The 15,963-nt window shown below is 40.8% G+C and overlaps 1 pseudogene across 2 annotated transcripts; it reads right to left on the bottom strand.

The window, feature by feature from the left end:
* Window positions 1-846: 846 nt before the first annotated feature.
* On the bottom strand, window positions 847-7,561 carry LOC309531511 (P2Y purinoceptor 8 pseudogene; annotated as a pseudogene). Of its 2 annotated transcripts, XR_014224702.1 has the most exons (3): window positions 7,376-7,561; window positions 4,881-5,030; window positions 847-2,569 (listed from the first exon to the last, which is right to left on the bottom strand). The product of XR_014224702.1 is annotated as a P2Y purinoceptor 8 pseudogene (transcript). The 2 variants fall into 2 exon arrangements; XR_014224704.1 differs by lacking the exon at window positions 4,881-5,030.
* Between the last annotated feature and the right edge of the window lie 8,402 nt (window positions 7,562-15,963).

Below are 15,963 nucleotides of genomic sequence, written 5' to 3'. Positions count from 1 at the left end.
GGAGAACTGTATTGCAAAATTCAGAGAAGCACAAATTTTGATAGATGGTTGTGTTTCATGTATTTCTCAGTTTATGTAGGTTTCATAAAGTGTGAATTAGGTACGTTCACCTTTAAATGCAAACTGAATTGAATTTCTGCCCCAGGATCTAGTCATGTCTTCTGGATTATAAGCCTGAGGACCGCAATCTCAGAGCCTTTGTGGTTGAAGAATGGGGTAAAAATGCTATAAATACATAAAAAGGATCACAATGAAACATGAGGCTTGGTTGATATAACATACATGACTGTCCTCTACAGAAATGACTTTCATGCCTCATATACATTTGGAGGTATGTCTGGTTGCTATTTATTATATCTATAACCTGTTTTTCCCTCCAGGGAACACAGTGCAGCTTAAATGTGGTTCCCAGGAAGTCTTGTATCTAGGCAATGCTGAAGGCCAGACTGCTATTCATCAGTCCCTGATCCACGCTGATGAAGACCATCTACATGACAGGACTACCAAGCAATGGGTAACAAAATTGGAGACAGGTGAGAAAAAGCCTGAAGTTATCCAAGCACAATTAGTAACTGTTCACAAATTGAAGCCTGTGTGTTGGGCTCAAACCTTTTAGCAAACAAATAACATTTAAGTGAGTTCAGCACAGAACTCCTCCAAGAAATAGTTGCCTTTCTCTACAATATTGAGATTCCACCCTATCTCATTCCATAGCAATAATATGGTTCAGGAACAGTTTTGTCACTTGATTCTGCCGGTTGTGTAAATTGACCCTGATCTCGCATGGTTATCCCAGATTTGAATATTCCAAAGACAGCAAAGAAGAACATTAACTTAAGATTGGAATGCAGACACAATAAACATTCTTTTATTAAAACTATATGAATGTAGTATTTAAGAATGGCACTTGCAATATTGTAACCTGAGATGGCAAGCACCATCTCAGGTGCTTATACAAAGATTTGTCCATACAAAGCTTTGTCAGACCAACATCAATAACAAAGAACAAATTACAAGATCATTCTAATGACTGAGAATCTGTACTCCAGGTAGTTGCATTCTTTTGTGACTTAGTGGCACAGGTAATTTGTGACATTCAAGGAAGGCAGTCTTAACAAATGTCTGTTTCCATTCAACCAAATATTTCTACTAATATTTGTTCCATAAATTCTGCACAGTCAAAAGTGGTTAAATACATGCTTTCCTCCTCATGCTACATTTGCAGGTGTCTCTTAATAAGACAGGTATCTTTCAACTGCACCAGTCTAACTGGACTTTGACATCAGTTGCCTTTACTCAAAAGAAATAGAATCATGTGTGATAATTGTAGTCCATTTGATCTTCCAGAAACGTTTGGCAAAATAGTTCTGTGTAACTTGGCAGTTGAGGTTCTGCAATGAATTAGCTCCTGATTTTTCTTGAGGTCAATACAGTGCACTGGCAAAGTTTATTACATTCCAGAGCAATACAAACTATCTATTCAATACTTTTTGCATTGGTGTTATTTGGATATCATGCTCTGAAAAGATTGGAGTATTTTCACTGACCCCAACAGTTACGCATCTGCAGAGCTTCTTCTGTATCTTTCGCCGAAACTCTTTGGAGCCAAAGTAATAAACCAATGGGTCAAGGCAGCAATTGATGGTGGCTACTGCAAATGAAATTTTATATTCAAAATAAAATGATTTTTTCTGAATAGTGAAGACGTAATGGATAATTGACATGATAATGTGAGGCAAGTAACAAACCGTGATCACCAGTAGCAACACTATTATCAAACAGACAGTCTGCTTCTTAGTTTCTCTGAGTTGGGTGGAATGGGAGTGGAGAAGTGTTATGATGATTGAGAAGTAGCAAAACCCCATGATGAGCAGTGGTAGGAAAAAGAAGAAAAATACCAGAGAGCCAAAGTAAGCGATGAAGCGTGCTGGCTTGTCATCAAACATCTCTTTAGGCAAAACATCAAAGCAGGTGATTATATCCAGGTTTTGTACACGAATTGTTAGGTTGGTCATCATGAGTGGGACGAGGGGCAGTAAGACAAACACCCAAATGAGGGCGCATGTCAGGACAGAGGTTCGCATGGATCTCATGGCTTTGTAGCGCAAAGGGTGGACGATTCCCAGGTAGCGCTCAATGCTGATGCACATCATGGTCAAAAGGGAACAGTGCACATTACCATAGGACAGAACGGTGACAATACGGCACAGAGCATCCTCAAAGGGCCAGTTGTTTCCCCGTATATGGTAAACTATTTGAAAGGGGAGGATCATGCTGTAGACAAAATCAGCAAGGGCCAGATTGATGCACAACACAATGGTGGGAGTCCAAGGCCTCGAATACCGACACAGGAACCACAAGCAGATGAGGTTGAGTGGGATGCTGATGCAGGCAATAACTGAGAAGATGGTAGACAAAGTGACCTGGAGGGCATAGCTTCGAAGCATCTCACATGTGTCATCTGACACAGGCCTTACAGGAGGGAACAAGACTTTCGATGTTGGGATGAGTGGCATATCTTGAGGCATCCTTCTTCTGAAAAGAACTGAAAGCTGGTGGAGTCTTAGTTCTAGATTTAAAAAGGAAACGTATATGTAACATCCTTCACTGTAAGCAAGCAGTATGGTAATATATGTACTTTAACCTCTGTCTATTACACAAATGTGGTGTTTTGTTTTTTAAAAAATGGATACCTAAAAGCAGGTAAAAAGTAAATACCACAAAAGCTCATAACCATTAGGGATAGTGGATTAGTGCAGTGGACCATTTTACTAATAAACACTGGGTATTTTCACACTTCATGGCATCACATCTGGTTTACCCCAACATGCAAATGACATAGGGAGAAACTGGATGCCTGGTGCAGTTGCAGACGATGGACAGGAGGTGGCACAAAATACGCAGCTCCACAAGAGAGGAGAGGCAACATCTGTTGCTGCGGAACCGACAAATTCAGCAGCAAATGCCTGAAGTTAGATGGGGCAAAGCATTATATTACAGGGATCATACACAAGTCCACACTACCTACCTTTCTCTAGATTTACATGGGTACTTTCTGCCATTATGCCGTGCTGTTGGGACCAGGTGGAATAGTTTGTGTTATTCAACCATGATAGCCAACTGGCCAGTTCTCTAATCCTAATTAACACAACAATCTCTCAGTAGGATTATCGTGACTCGCTCAGGAGAAGGTAAACCTGAAACATGGATGATGCTTCAGACTACATAATGATATATATGAGCCAGAGGCTATGGAAAATGCGACACGAAGTTGAAGGCTTGCTTAGTGTCTGTGAAGATATAGGGACTGTCACCAAAGGAACACTTGATTATTATCATACATGAATCAGTTACGTGTATCCTCACCTACAGAAGTTAATAAGGTTCAGCAACATGAGGCTGCATCTAAGCTGAGCTGACAGAGGACCAGAATCATGTTCTTTTGATAGTGGGTGCAACTTTTCTCATTCACCCAGTGCTATGCCATGAAGAGCTACATTTGCCAAAAAAAAACCCACAACTCTTCTATACACAAGAGGTGCCCTTTCCTATATTGTGTAGGATTTTCCTTTCCATAAATAGTTCCAGCATTTATTTATTTTTTAAAGTGCACATAGACGCTCAGAAATTTTATTGCTAATTATCACCAGAAACCATTTTAAGAGCAGGGTGCTTCTAGATGGGTGTTCATAATGGGATCGGCACACCTCATGCTTGCAAGTTGTTGTTTTTCTCCATTGTTCACATGACACTGCATTCTTATGCATTCACAACTTGTATTCCCCCACCCTGTGCCTTTAATTCGGATTGTCGCTTTCCAGAGAAAATCTGTTACATTTTTAAGAAACCTGTTGCTAACAGGCCACGTGAAATCTCTCAGTGACTCATTTATAATATTAATTAAACCCTGGTCTCAAATCATCCTAAGAAGTAGACGCATACTATTTCCTCTGTCCTGATGTGCATATTTCATAGGTTCACTGAGCTAGAAAGCTGTGTAGGGAAGACCATTTCTTTTTTGTTTCCTAAAGTTCAGCCTCACTGTCATTCTACACTGGAGATCCAGGTATGCTTCTAAAAACAAGAGAATCGTATTATTTTGGATTAATACACAGGAACATATGCTGGCCATTTTAGGTAATACAGAGGTCAAGGAGTACAGAAGAGAGAGGGGGAAATGGGGGCAAACATTTTTTGCAGCTTGCTGTATTTTCACCATGTGTTTACTGATGAGAGTAGTTTGGGTGAGTAGCTGCAGACATGATGAAGTCAGGAAATAAACCCAATTTTCTTTGCTTTTGCTTTCCTGTTGTACGTTTCACTTGCAGGAACTCACTTCTTGAGAAATACGTTTCCTTTCATGACCGTCTTTCCTCACTGCTGTTTTGTAACCAAGAAAAGAAGAGGGAGCCCTGCTTTCAGAGACTCTAAAAGCTCCCCGAGAGGAGGTTGAAGAAATTCTTGGCCCACTCACGCACTTCCTGTAGCGAAGTGTTTCCTTATATGCTTTATGCTGAGAGTTGCTTCTTGTGTGAGTCTACAAATGCTACAAGTGTTGAGCGTGCACAAAAAATATATCCCCATGACCTGTGTTCAAATGACTAACAGCTAAGGCCATTCGTAGAGCCACCACAACCTTTAAGAAGGGTGAAGCAGTCCATTTCAGAGGGCAGATCTCATATCTTCCAACATTTCTCCTATGAAAATAGGGACATCCTATTCCATAATAATACCGTGTTGGCCCAAATATAAGCTGTAACCATATATAAGTAGCACCTTTAAAATTCAAGGGCCTGCAGTGATGGAACCAAGTGGGCTTTCTTGGAGAAGACATTCCATAGCCCAGATTCCAGGGCTGTAAACCTGCCTCTTGTGCTCACCTGGTGTGCATCAAATGGCAGTGGAACAGTTGATCTGAGTTACTTGCGTGGGTTTCTGCAGGAGGATAGCTCAAGATAGTCCATGAGATATCCCAGTCCTAGACCATTTGGGGCTTGAAAAGCTCAAGACCATTTTCTTCTGAATTACACCTGGAAAGAAATTAGTAATCCATGAAGAATGGAACAATACCAGAGCTTTGCTTCAATTCCAGTAGCTCTCTGGGAGCTGATGGCACTGCCATGAGTAGCACATGCCCATCTCACATATTGTATTCATAAATACATGGTGGGAGTAGGATTGTACATGCCAGCATTGTGTGCCAACATGCACCCTTGAGAAGTAATTCCACCTACATGTTCAGTGCCAGGGTGACACCATGGTGAGGACGCTGTAAAGTGAGATGTCGATATTTTAATAAAACAAATAAAAATAAGATACATGCATGCCAATGCTCATGAATGTATGGGAGGGAGTGTGTACCTCCCTCATGTCATTCACACCTTCCACATGGTGTCCCTACATCAAGCATTGATAGGCTCAGGCCAAAACAAAATAGCACCCCCTTTACACCATTCCATATATAGAAGATGAGCGAGCTGGCCACTGAATCTCATTTCAGCACTGGTGACAGGACAGCATCCACCTTTGCGCCTGAGGGTAGCAGGCTAGCTTAGGTAGTACAGGACAAGCCGCATGGTACACACACAGATTTATCCTCCAATAAAGGAGAATGGTTATGGGTCAGAAGGAATAGATACTACGTTGCCCTCTCTCCAGCATCTGCTGCCTGAGGTACTCGCATCACCTTGCCTAGTGGTAGGGTAAGCCCTGACTATGGATATGGGGCAGACCTACAGAAGTGACAGCCACACCACTAGTCACAATCTTCCAGATATCTTTCCCCTGTAAAACCACCAACCAACCAGTGCCTTCCCAATCACAGTGTGCCACAAAAGGAGGCTCAGAGCAAACATGGTGGTGAGAGGCTTTTGCCTTCTTACAGACTAAGTTTAGTAAAGCCAGTTAGTGAGCCAACAGATATACTGCAAGAGATGGCTGCCTGTGTTCCTATTCTTCCCTCCCCAGGATTGCATGTCATTCTGATTGGGAAGATTATTCTTACAGACTCCTGGTATAAATTAAACAGTGTGAAATAAAACCAATCCACTGATACGCCTGGCAAGACATCTTCTTTGGTCAGGTAGACAGAGGAAGCCCATCCATTCCAGTTCCAAGTTCCTGATGAACTGGGTGTGTGGAGAGAACCACCACCAAACCCCATGCTATATTTAAAGGTGAGTTGCATTGGAGGGCTCAGATGCCCACATAACAATTAGTAAACTTGTGCACCTCAGGATTACTGCAGAGGCTCATGGGGGATCCTTTCCTGCCAATCAGAAGTTTTCCCTATCTTTATTTGGGACATGTAAACTAGAGGTAATGAATGTCCATTGACCTCATTTGTATTATTAACTGTTCTTCCCCAAACACGCCCCTGAATTTCAAATAAGCTCTTTAAAAAATAAAGAAACTAGCAAACTTTTGGGATGCTTTTAAAATTGTGGGAGAGGCACAATAACTATTATCCAATGCATATTCAGAGATCTTGCTAGGTGGTGGGGTTTAGGGAAATTATTATGTTTCATTAGACTGACAGAAATTATCTAAGGTCCTTAAACCTGCAGTACAGTGGTACCTCGGGTTACGAACTTAATTCATTCCGGAGGTCCGTTCTTAACCTGAAACCATTCTTAACCTGAGGCGCTTTCGCTAATGGGGCCTCCCGCTGCTGCTGCGCTGCTGGCACACAATTTCCATTCTCATTCTGGAGCAAAGTTCTCAACCCAAGGTACTACTTCCGGGTTAGCGGAGTTTGTAACCCGAAGTGTTTGCAACCTGAAGTGTTTATAACCCGAGGTACCACTGTATAGTGTTGAGAAATTCTGTTCTCAAAAAGGCGTATTTTCTCAAAGAGAATTTGTCACGTTAATGAGTGAAATTATCACAGTTAATGCAAAATGCTTTAACTGTATGGAAGAGCTATTTACTCTGGAAATGAAATTGACCCATGTGGATGGTAAATTTGCGTCTGGTAAAAATTCACAAGCATCCAGATGCCAGCATACATATAAATAGATATATATTAGCCTGTTACTACTACTACTACTACACACAGAAACCCCTTACCCAGAAGCACATACACTAAATACATTCGGAACATATAAGTACTCATCTTTTATATTCCTTCAGTGTTCATTGTACATGCTCTCCTTCTAGTTAAATAACTTTGCAACTGAATTCCATCCAGAGCAGCTTCCTGAGTAACAGAGCTAGACTTTGCAATACACTTAATCGTAAATACACCACACGTAAATAGTTTTTTAAAAAAGAAATAGCAGTCAAAACTAATACTGTATAATAAATTAAGCCTGTTAGTAAAAATGATTGCTTCTTCTGTTACCTTTTTTTAAAAAGAAAAAAACAATTCGTTTACCTGTTTATTCATTCACATCTGCCGCTGTGAAGGTTTGAGGTTCAAATTTTGTCTCAAGTGTCTGGACGCTGACTCGAGAGAGTATATTGCAACACCTACTTCCTTTTCATGTTCATGCTTTTGCACACAAAAATAACACATATTGCATGGAGAACAGGATCTTCTATCCTCATGGTTCAAGTTTGTTTTTAAAAAGAACACATACAAAAAAGCAAACAAAAAAAAAAGCGGAAATAACTACGCCCAATTACCCATGTCATTTTTTGCTTTGTCCCTTAGTATTGCTATGAGTTTGTGGGGCGCCTGGAACCCCCTTCTAATTCTTGGATGCCGGATATTGGATTTAGCAAAGTGTTAAAATACAGGTCAAACCAGCTTCCTGTGTTCAGGAAATCACCTGGGAGATCAGCCATTGTCCAAAGTCAAAGGAAAAGCAATGGTCCATTACGAAAGCTATGGAGAGGGTCTCTGTGCCTGATGGGAAAATGGGAGGAGCCCCTCCTCCAGCTCTGAGTTAGTTAGCAGGACAAAGACCAGGGTTGAAAGGAGAGTAGTTCCTTAGGATTGCAGTTGGCTGGAATGTGAGCACTGAGAGAATAAGTGGCCATCTGTAAAAATGCAGCAGACGGTCAGAGAGCCATGGCGAATTTCTTTGTGAATGTAAAGCTGCTTTGGCAATGGGAGAAACTTGTGGGGTGTTAATGCTGTGAGCCCCTCTATCGCAAGTTCAGATTGTATGCGTGTGTAAATAAACTATATATCAGAAAGACATCATAGTCTTCGCAAGACTGCATAGACTCCAGGTGTTCCTCTTAATATCTATAGATGGTGTGTCAAGTTTTTCCTTGCTAGTACAGACCGCATTTTGTTAGTTGGTGGAACATGAGACTCTTAATCTCAGAGTCATGGATCCAAGTCCCATGCTGGGTGAAAGATTTCTGCACTGCAGGGGGTTGGACTAGATGACCCCCACTCTCCCTTCCAACTCTACAAATCTGTGATTCTGTGATGTACTGGTGTTTGAGCCACCAGCTTCTTTGCAATGTCGGGATATTTATTGCATTAGATTTCTTACCCTCACTGTAACATCCCAGGGCAGGTTACAGTGCTATTTTTTCTAGCAAAAGAGGTGCCAGAACTCACTATGAACATCTCCCTTGTTCTCTTTTAATAGCAATGGCACCTACCTGAGAGGTACTGGAACTGAGTTTGAGTTTCAGCTGAAAAAGAGCCCTGGTTAAAGCAATTTAAAAACACAAGGAAAGGGGTTTAATGAGGGTAACATTAGACGGATGTTTGCCTTCTACCTTTGGGAACTGGGCTGCTCACAAGCCAACTAAATCAACGCTGTACACCACTGGACTACAAGCTACCAAGGGCCTAAACAGCCTCCTGGTGTTGCCTGTTGAGAAGTGAAAAAAAGAGAGGAGTTGCCAGCCATCGAGCAGGCCATAATATTAAGTCTGCTAGGCTGTGTTTGGTTTGGAAGTTGCAAATTATTCAGATCTGCAATTAATACCTTCATTCAACACAGTGTGCCAAAATGCTCAGAAATGAACTCTGAAGAAAGATGTAAGGATACTGCATTTCTTCAAACATTACCCCAAAAGCAGAACTTGAGCAATGTTACAAATTGTTGTCTATATTTCCATTGTGGTCTGACGGTACTCTGAATAATAACGCACTCAGTGGCCGGGGCATTCCCAACTGGTTGAGGTCTCTTTCCCCACCCCTTCACTTCCCAACAACTAAAATGAGAGGCACAGTCCACTAGTGTGCAAGGCAAAAATGAAACATATAGGATTAAGGGAAAGGCCATTGCATCAGTAAAGGTGTCAGAAAAGCACCCAGGATGTTGCAGGAATGCAACATCACACATGGAAAAGTGGTGACTGCAGTGACCCAGACTTCGCATGCATTAGGTGTGAGCAGAGTATGGCTGTGAAGTGGTAGGAAAGAGGAGTGGTAATACAGCACAGTCATGTATTCTTTATTTCATAAATTTTATACACCGTTGTTGTTTTTTAAAAAATATCTGTGTGTATATATATTCTTCTTTTACAAAATTGTACACACATAAATCATGAAACATGACACGACTGACAAAAAATTGGTCATGGGGGAGGGTAAATACTAAACATATCGTTTTGCAGTACATAATAATAAAAGTTATTACAGTAAACCAGTTCAATGAATTCTTCAATAAATCAACTCAGAAAATAGAACTGTAAAGGTAAAGGTAAAGGTACCCCTGCCCGAACGGGCCAGTCTTGACAGACTCTGGGGTTTGTGCGCCCATCTCACATCTATTGGCCGGGGGCCAGCGCTGTCCGAAGACACTTCCGGGTCACGTGGCCAGCGTGACAACGCTGCTCTGGCGAGCCAGAGCCGCACACGGAACGCCGTTTACCTTCCCGCTGGTAAGCGGTACCTATTTATCTACTTGCCCCCGGGGGTGCTTTCGAACTGCTAGGTGGGCAGGCGCTGGGACCGAGCAGCGGGAGCGCACCCCGCCGCGGGGATTCGAACCGCCGACCTTTCGATCGGCAAGCCCTAGGCGCTGAGGCTTTAGCCCACAGCGCCACCCGCGTCCCGAGAACTGTAGAAGTGAGCTAATGAGCAGTGCCTGCTTATGTATGCCATATTGCAATATGCTGTAGGTATTTCTCATCCATGTATTGTTTCATTTGTATATTTAATAAAACCATACCACACAGTGTAAAAAACAGTATGGTTTTTCTCTCTCCCCTTGCCACCTTCATTTTTATTTTTTTGCAATACATTTTCCATTATGGCTTTTTGCCAGACTATTTTACACCAGTGATCAATATTCATTAATTGCAAGGTTTTCTAAGTGCTGGCTATTACTGTTCTAACTGCTATTACTAAATGTGTTATTAATGCCTTACTTTTTATTTGGTCCATATCTGAAGTATATACAGTCTAAGTATATACAGTAAGTCTAAAACTGGGGTTATTGGAATTGTCTGAGCTGTAATCTGATCTCTGTAGAAGCTTCCTTCAAAAATTTGTCGACGTTTCCACCACAGATGTTTGTATGTACCTATAATTTAGCACCCTTGCCAGCATAACAGAGAGCTATTGGGCTTTATATATAAGATAGATACTTCAGTGTTAAATACCATTAATGTACATTTTCCCCAATCAATCAATCAATCAATCAATCAATCAATTATCTCCTTTATTGGCATAGAAAAAGTACATTATATACGTGGATCAGAACACAACACAGTTAACAAAACACAGTAGGAGATACAGGTAGATAGCCGTGTTGGTCTACCATAGTTGAAACAAAATTTAAAAAATCCTTCAAGCAGCACCTTAGAGACCAACTAAGTTTGTTATTGGTATGAACTTTCATGTGGTATGTCACTGGTATGAGCTTTTGTGTGCATGCACACTTCTTCAGATACGTATCTGAAGAAGTGTGCATGCACACAAAAGCTCATACTGAGGCATCAGGCATAAGCCTGCATTTTATTAATGTTTGATCAGGACTTGTATATTAAAGAGAGAGCTTAAAGATTTTCAAAAGTTTCATGCCAGGCAGACCAGCTGCTTAAGAAAACACTGGCAATGTTTTCCTCCTAGACAAAGGGGCCCCTTGATCTATAGCAGAAAACAATTCTCAAAGTCGTAAAAGCTGGAATTACAGACTGAGTAAGGACACTGACCCTACATGTTACAGAAGATAAAAAGGGCAGAGACCAAACATAATTAGGAATGGGTAAATAGTAAAATAAAACCATTAAACTTGAGCCACAGGACAAAAGGCCAAGAGCACATGGAAACAAAGCAACTGGCTAGGAGAAGGGGGAGAGTGTAAACAGGGGAAGAGGCTTTTTTCCTATTTTATTTTGAGGCTGTAAACTGTTTCTTCCTTTTTACTTTGAGGAAGTTTATCCTTCTAAAAAGCTATCTATGATAACGTATGAAATATGCTGGCTTAAATGTAATTATTAAGAAATGCTAGATTCTTATTTCATATAGTTGTATTTTGAAATTAAGTCAGCCATCAGCCTAGCCCCCCTGTCGGACAGGAGACGCCAATCGAGCGCTCATGACAGATGGCTGTCGGGCCTTTGTTTAAAGACCTCCAAAAGGAGATATTTCATTGATGATGCATGAGAATATGAACCCAAGGTCTCTGACATCTGTTCAAGATAAAATTTTAAAATTATTAACCATCTGTTTTGGAGGGCAAGGAAGGCAAGAGGTGAGCTGGTAATTAAGATTCCTTGTTGAGACACATGTAAGATATATTACTACTTATTTGTCATTTATAGATGTAACAATATATAGCTCTTTGTGTTCCATATAAGGACAGAAGGATATGGGTGTATCTTTTAGAAATTGGTTATAGCAATCAGCCAATAGGAAATTCAACCAGGCTGATTGAACAGAGGCAGCCACAGGAGGAGCAAAGGGGGCTGGATTAAGGGAATATAAGTGCTGGCCATAATGGCAGGAGGGCAGGCCAGAGCTTGGTAACCATATACCACTGTGCCTCTCATTTATTTGTCTGACAAATAAATTAATTTCTCTGTTGCTGCGTTGAATATTTCATTCCAGCTAAGCGTTAACCACAAGCAGGGTGCTACAATACCAGTGACATACCACATGAAAGTTCATACCAATAACAAACATAGTTGGTCTCTAAGGTGCTACTTGAAGGATTTTTTTTTTATTTTGTTTCGATAGTAGGAGATACTTTAGGATAAAACTTTCCAGACATCATGAGGTACGAAAATGGCTCTTAATGGTGATGTAATTTCATGGCGTCACTCAAAAATCTTGCCACAATTTTTAGTGAACGTTCCCTAATAGTTGCTGACAGAGATCTATATTGTGCTTTTGTGAGGGGAATAGTGATGTTTTAACATCTTTCAACATACTGTACTTGACAAACTAGATTTAACTTCTAAAGAACCAGTGGGAGCTGGATAAACCCCGAAAAGTGGCAATTTTAGCAATGGATTTGAATTGCATTTATAACTAGGGGCTGCACCCCTGCTTGCTCTGCTCGCCAGCCACCCTACCTTTCCCCCACATTAACTTCCTAAAGCTTCCTCTTCCCACCCCATGCAATTACTCAGCTCACTTTTCACCTTCCCAACCCCTTATTCTGACACTGCTTCTCTTTTTTTGTTTTCCAGCCCCATTTTGCTTCTGTTTTTACCTCCTCCTTTTGTACAATCCAGCATCTTCCTCGTCCCACACATTGCAATTTCTTTGCACCTTTTCCACCTTCCACCCAATTCTGAAGCTACCCTCCTCTCCTATACTGCAGACCTTTTCATGACCCTACTTCTGAGTAGACAAGTATAGCGCTGCACAGCAAAACAGGTTGCTGCCCTGAGTAGATTGCAATCTAAAATGTAGCACACACGAAACAAAGAAAGGAGGTTCAATTCAAGAATTTTGCTTTCTATCTATAGCCGGTACTGAGAGATATGCTACTATTGACTGTATGACATTTAGCTGTCACAGGTAATAACCATTGATAGACCTATTTTTCTTTTTTGAATGTTTCCTTTGCCAACTGTAAATGGAGTCTAAGACTATGAAGCAGCTTCAAGAAGTTAAGATTTCCTCAAAGCTTAATCTCATGGAAACAGTTTCCTCTAGTGGAATTCTAATGTAATAAATTAGTTTTACTGAATGGTGATGGTGTATTTAACAACATGCAATATAATCAGCCGTATGCTTGTTCAATGGGGTTTACTAAAATGTAAGTCCTATTATGTCAAATGGAACTTACTCCCAGGTAACTGAAAAACTATGTTAAAGAGTGAAGCAAGTGGCAAGCCATTCTCAACTATCTGAACAGTATTTTTAAATAGGGTGGGGGGTGAAGTCAGAGCTTGTGGACAGAGCAATTTTTTAAAAGCACACACAATCAGAGACAGATGTAGTCTGGCAAGAATTTTATTTGCAAAGGAATAATTGTAAGATGTCAATATGGGGAACTAGAATAGTCTATTCTTCTTGGGAAATGAGTCTGAACTGATTTAAGCTTTTTGTTATCTACATACTTGCTTGATGACCTGCATATGAGAAAGAAATAGACACCATGGGCAGGCCACAGTCTGCTAAACCATTTGGTCTAGGAAAGGAAGGCTAGACTCTGGCCTCTAGTCACCTTGATCATAAGGATCTAAGGAAGGGACTTCAGTAGTGCTTTCACTTTCTAAGCCAAATGGAGCACAACTTCCCTTAATGAGGCATTTATTATATTCAATATACATCATCCAAACTAATACTGGTTTGTTTGTTTTTTAAATAATATTTTAATTAAATTTTCAACAGAAATAACAAAAATAAAAAACAAACCACAACCACAACCAAAGAAAAATATACACAAAAACAATATCAAATCCAAAGGGAATCTCTGTACTTCCCTCCCCCACCCCACCCCCGGGTTCCTTAAATTTCCTTTTCAACTGCATATCATTTCTACTTGAAATTATTTTTCTACCTCAACTTTCCTGTATTATTTCTTAAAATCCTGCCAATGTATTAACCTGTTTACAATACTTTTGTAAACACATAATAAACATTTCCCATTCTTTTTTAAATTTCTTGCCATCTTGATTTCTGAGCTTTCCAGTTAGTTTCGCCATTTCAGCAAAACTAATACTGGTCAGTGGAAACAGCTTGCAAGTTTACTTATGAGCTGTCATATAATGAAAAGCATCATGCTGGTCTTAATGGTTCAAACACAGCAGCTATTAAAGCACATGAAAACACAGACATAGAATAAGACCGGGCTTCAAATCCCCACTCAGCCATGAAGCTCATTGGGTGACGTTAAGCCGGCCACCATCTGTCAGCCTAGCCCAGAGCTCTCCAAACTGTGTGTTGCGGCACGTTTGTGTGTTGGCTGCAGTGTGTAGGTGTGTCGTGCAAATGCTCCCTGCATTCCTCCAGAGTCTGAAAAGAAGTTAGTATAACCTCCGGTTTGCTAGTAAAACTGAACTACTGTGTCACCAACATGAAAAGTTTGGAAAGCTCTGGCCTAGCCTACCTCACAGAGCTGTTGTAGAAGATAATCATGTATGCCACCTTGATCTCCTTGGAAGAAAGTGAGATATAATTAGTACATTATTTACACAATGGGCTGCACATGATTGGCTAATTCTGGAATTCTACTGTAAGCCAATCAGGTTGTGGATTCAGTTATATCTGGAGCATGATTGGGTGGTTCCTGCCAACCAATCATACTGATGCATTGTTCTAGGACCAATCAGACTGCTGCATTCTGAATCCTATTGTTCTAGGATCAATCAGACTGCTGCAATTTGGATCCTATTGTTCTAGGACCAATCAGACTGCTGCAGTTTGGATCCTATTCAACTCAGTACATAACAATTAGAAATAAAATTAAGTAAGTACACCCTTATTCAGTGTGATGTACGGTGACACTGCTGTATGTCACGGTCAACATGGGTCAGATTTTATGTGGAGTTGGCTGCTGAATTTATCACAACTCAGCTCTCTCACATAAAAAATTGTCTAGTTTTCTTTTAAAAACCCACTATATGGTCAAAAGGAAATTTTAAAACAAGAACAAAGTAGTCTCAACGTCTTTTCCTTCGCTTGACATGATACGTTGAAAGTTCGCACTGAACCACTAGATGGCAGCCCACCTTTAACGATGTAACGCCAGGAAGACAGAGATTTTTCTACGGTTGGGAAGCCCAATTCTTTTTAAACTCTATGATCTTCGTTCCATAAATTTATATACAATATTTGAAGAATCTTTGTAACGTATCTTTGTCTCAACAGGAGGAATACCTGGTCTAACTTTGGAAAAGTCATTCTTGCAGCTTTCCTTGGAAGTGACAAATTCCCACAGATTAGAATACGAGATTTGAATCTAGGGAGTCGTGTTGTTGTTTTTTTAACTTACATTTATTTATATATCGCAGCTGTGCTTAGACACCAGCGCGATCCCGCTCACTCAGAATCAAAAAGTCGCAGACTACTAGCAGCAAAAAGAGGCACGCGTACTCCTTTTAATTGCGGTCTTGCTTTGTATGAATGGCTTAAAAATAATAATAGTCTCACCGGTGCAAATTCTAAAGCAAACGCGATCCATTGCCACGATGCTTCAAATTTAGACAACGGTATGATTGAGAATTAAAGAAAAGCAAGATCATAGCCCGCTGTATTGAGCGTCAGGCTGGCTGAGGGACATACAAAGTTGAAGTGGAGAGGCAATAAAACTGCTAGCACATTTGCAAAGCCAAGCAGGCTCCGGGCTGCTTTCAAATTGGATGCTGAGATTCTTGCATTGCAGGGGGTTGGACTAGATGACCCTCGGACCCTCTTCCAATTCTATGACTCTGTAAGATGAGACCTGAGACTGATTTTTTTTAATTATTATTAATCCCAAGACAAAACACGCATCACACTGCAACTGAAGCTCTAGCTACCCCAAATTATTCCTCCTCCTCTGCCGCATATATGCATGCATGCAGGAGGAGCCGCGCGTACCGCCGACCCGCGAGCAACTCAGAAAACTCTTCCCTCGCCGTCTTGAAACCTGAAGTGCGCATCACGCG

Source organism: Podarcis vaucheri (genome assembly GCF_965113315.1).
Source record: "Podarcis vaucheri genome assembly, chromosome: 4".
Taxonomy (NCBI): Eukaryota; Metazoa; Chordata; class Lepidosauria; order Squamata; family Lacertidae; genus Podarcis; species Podarcis vaucheri.
Note: the sequence above shows the minus strand (reverse complement) of the source record. Positions and strands in the feature narration are given on the sequence as shown.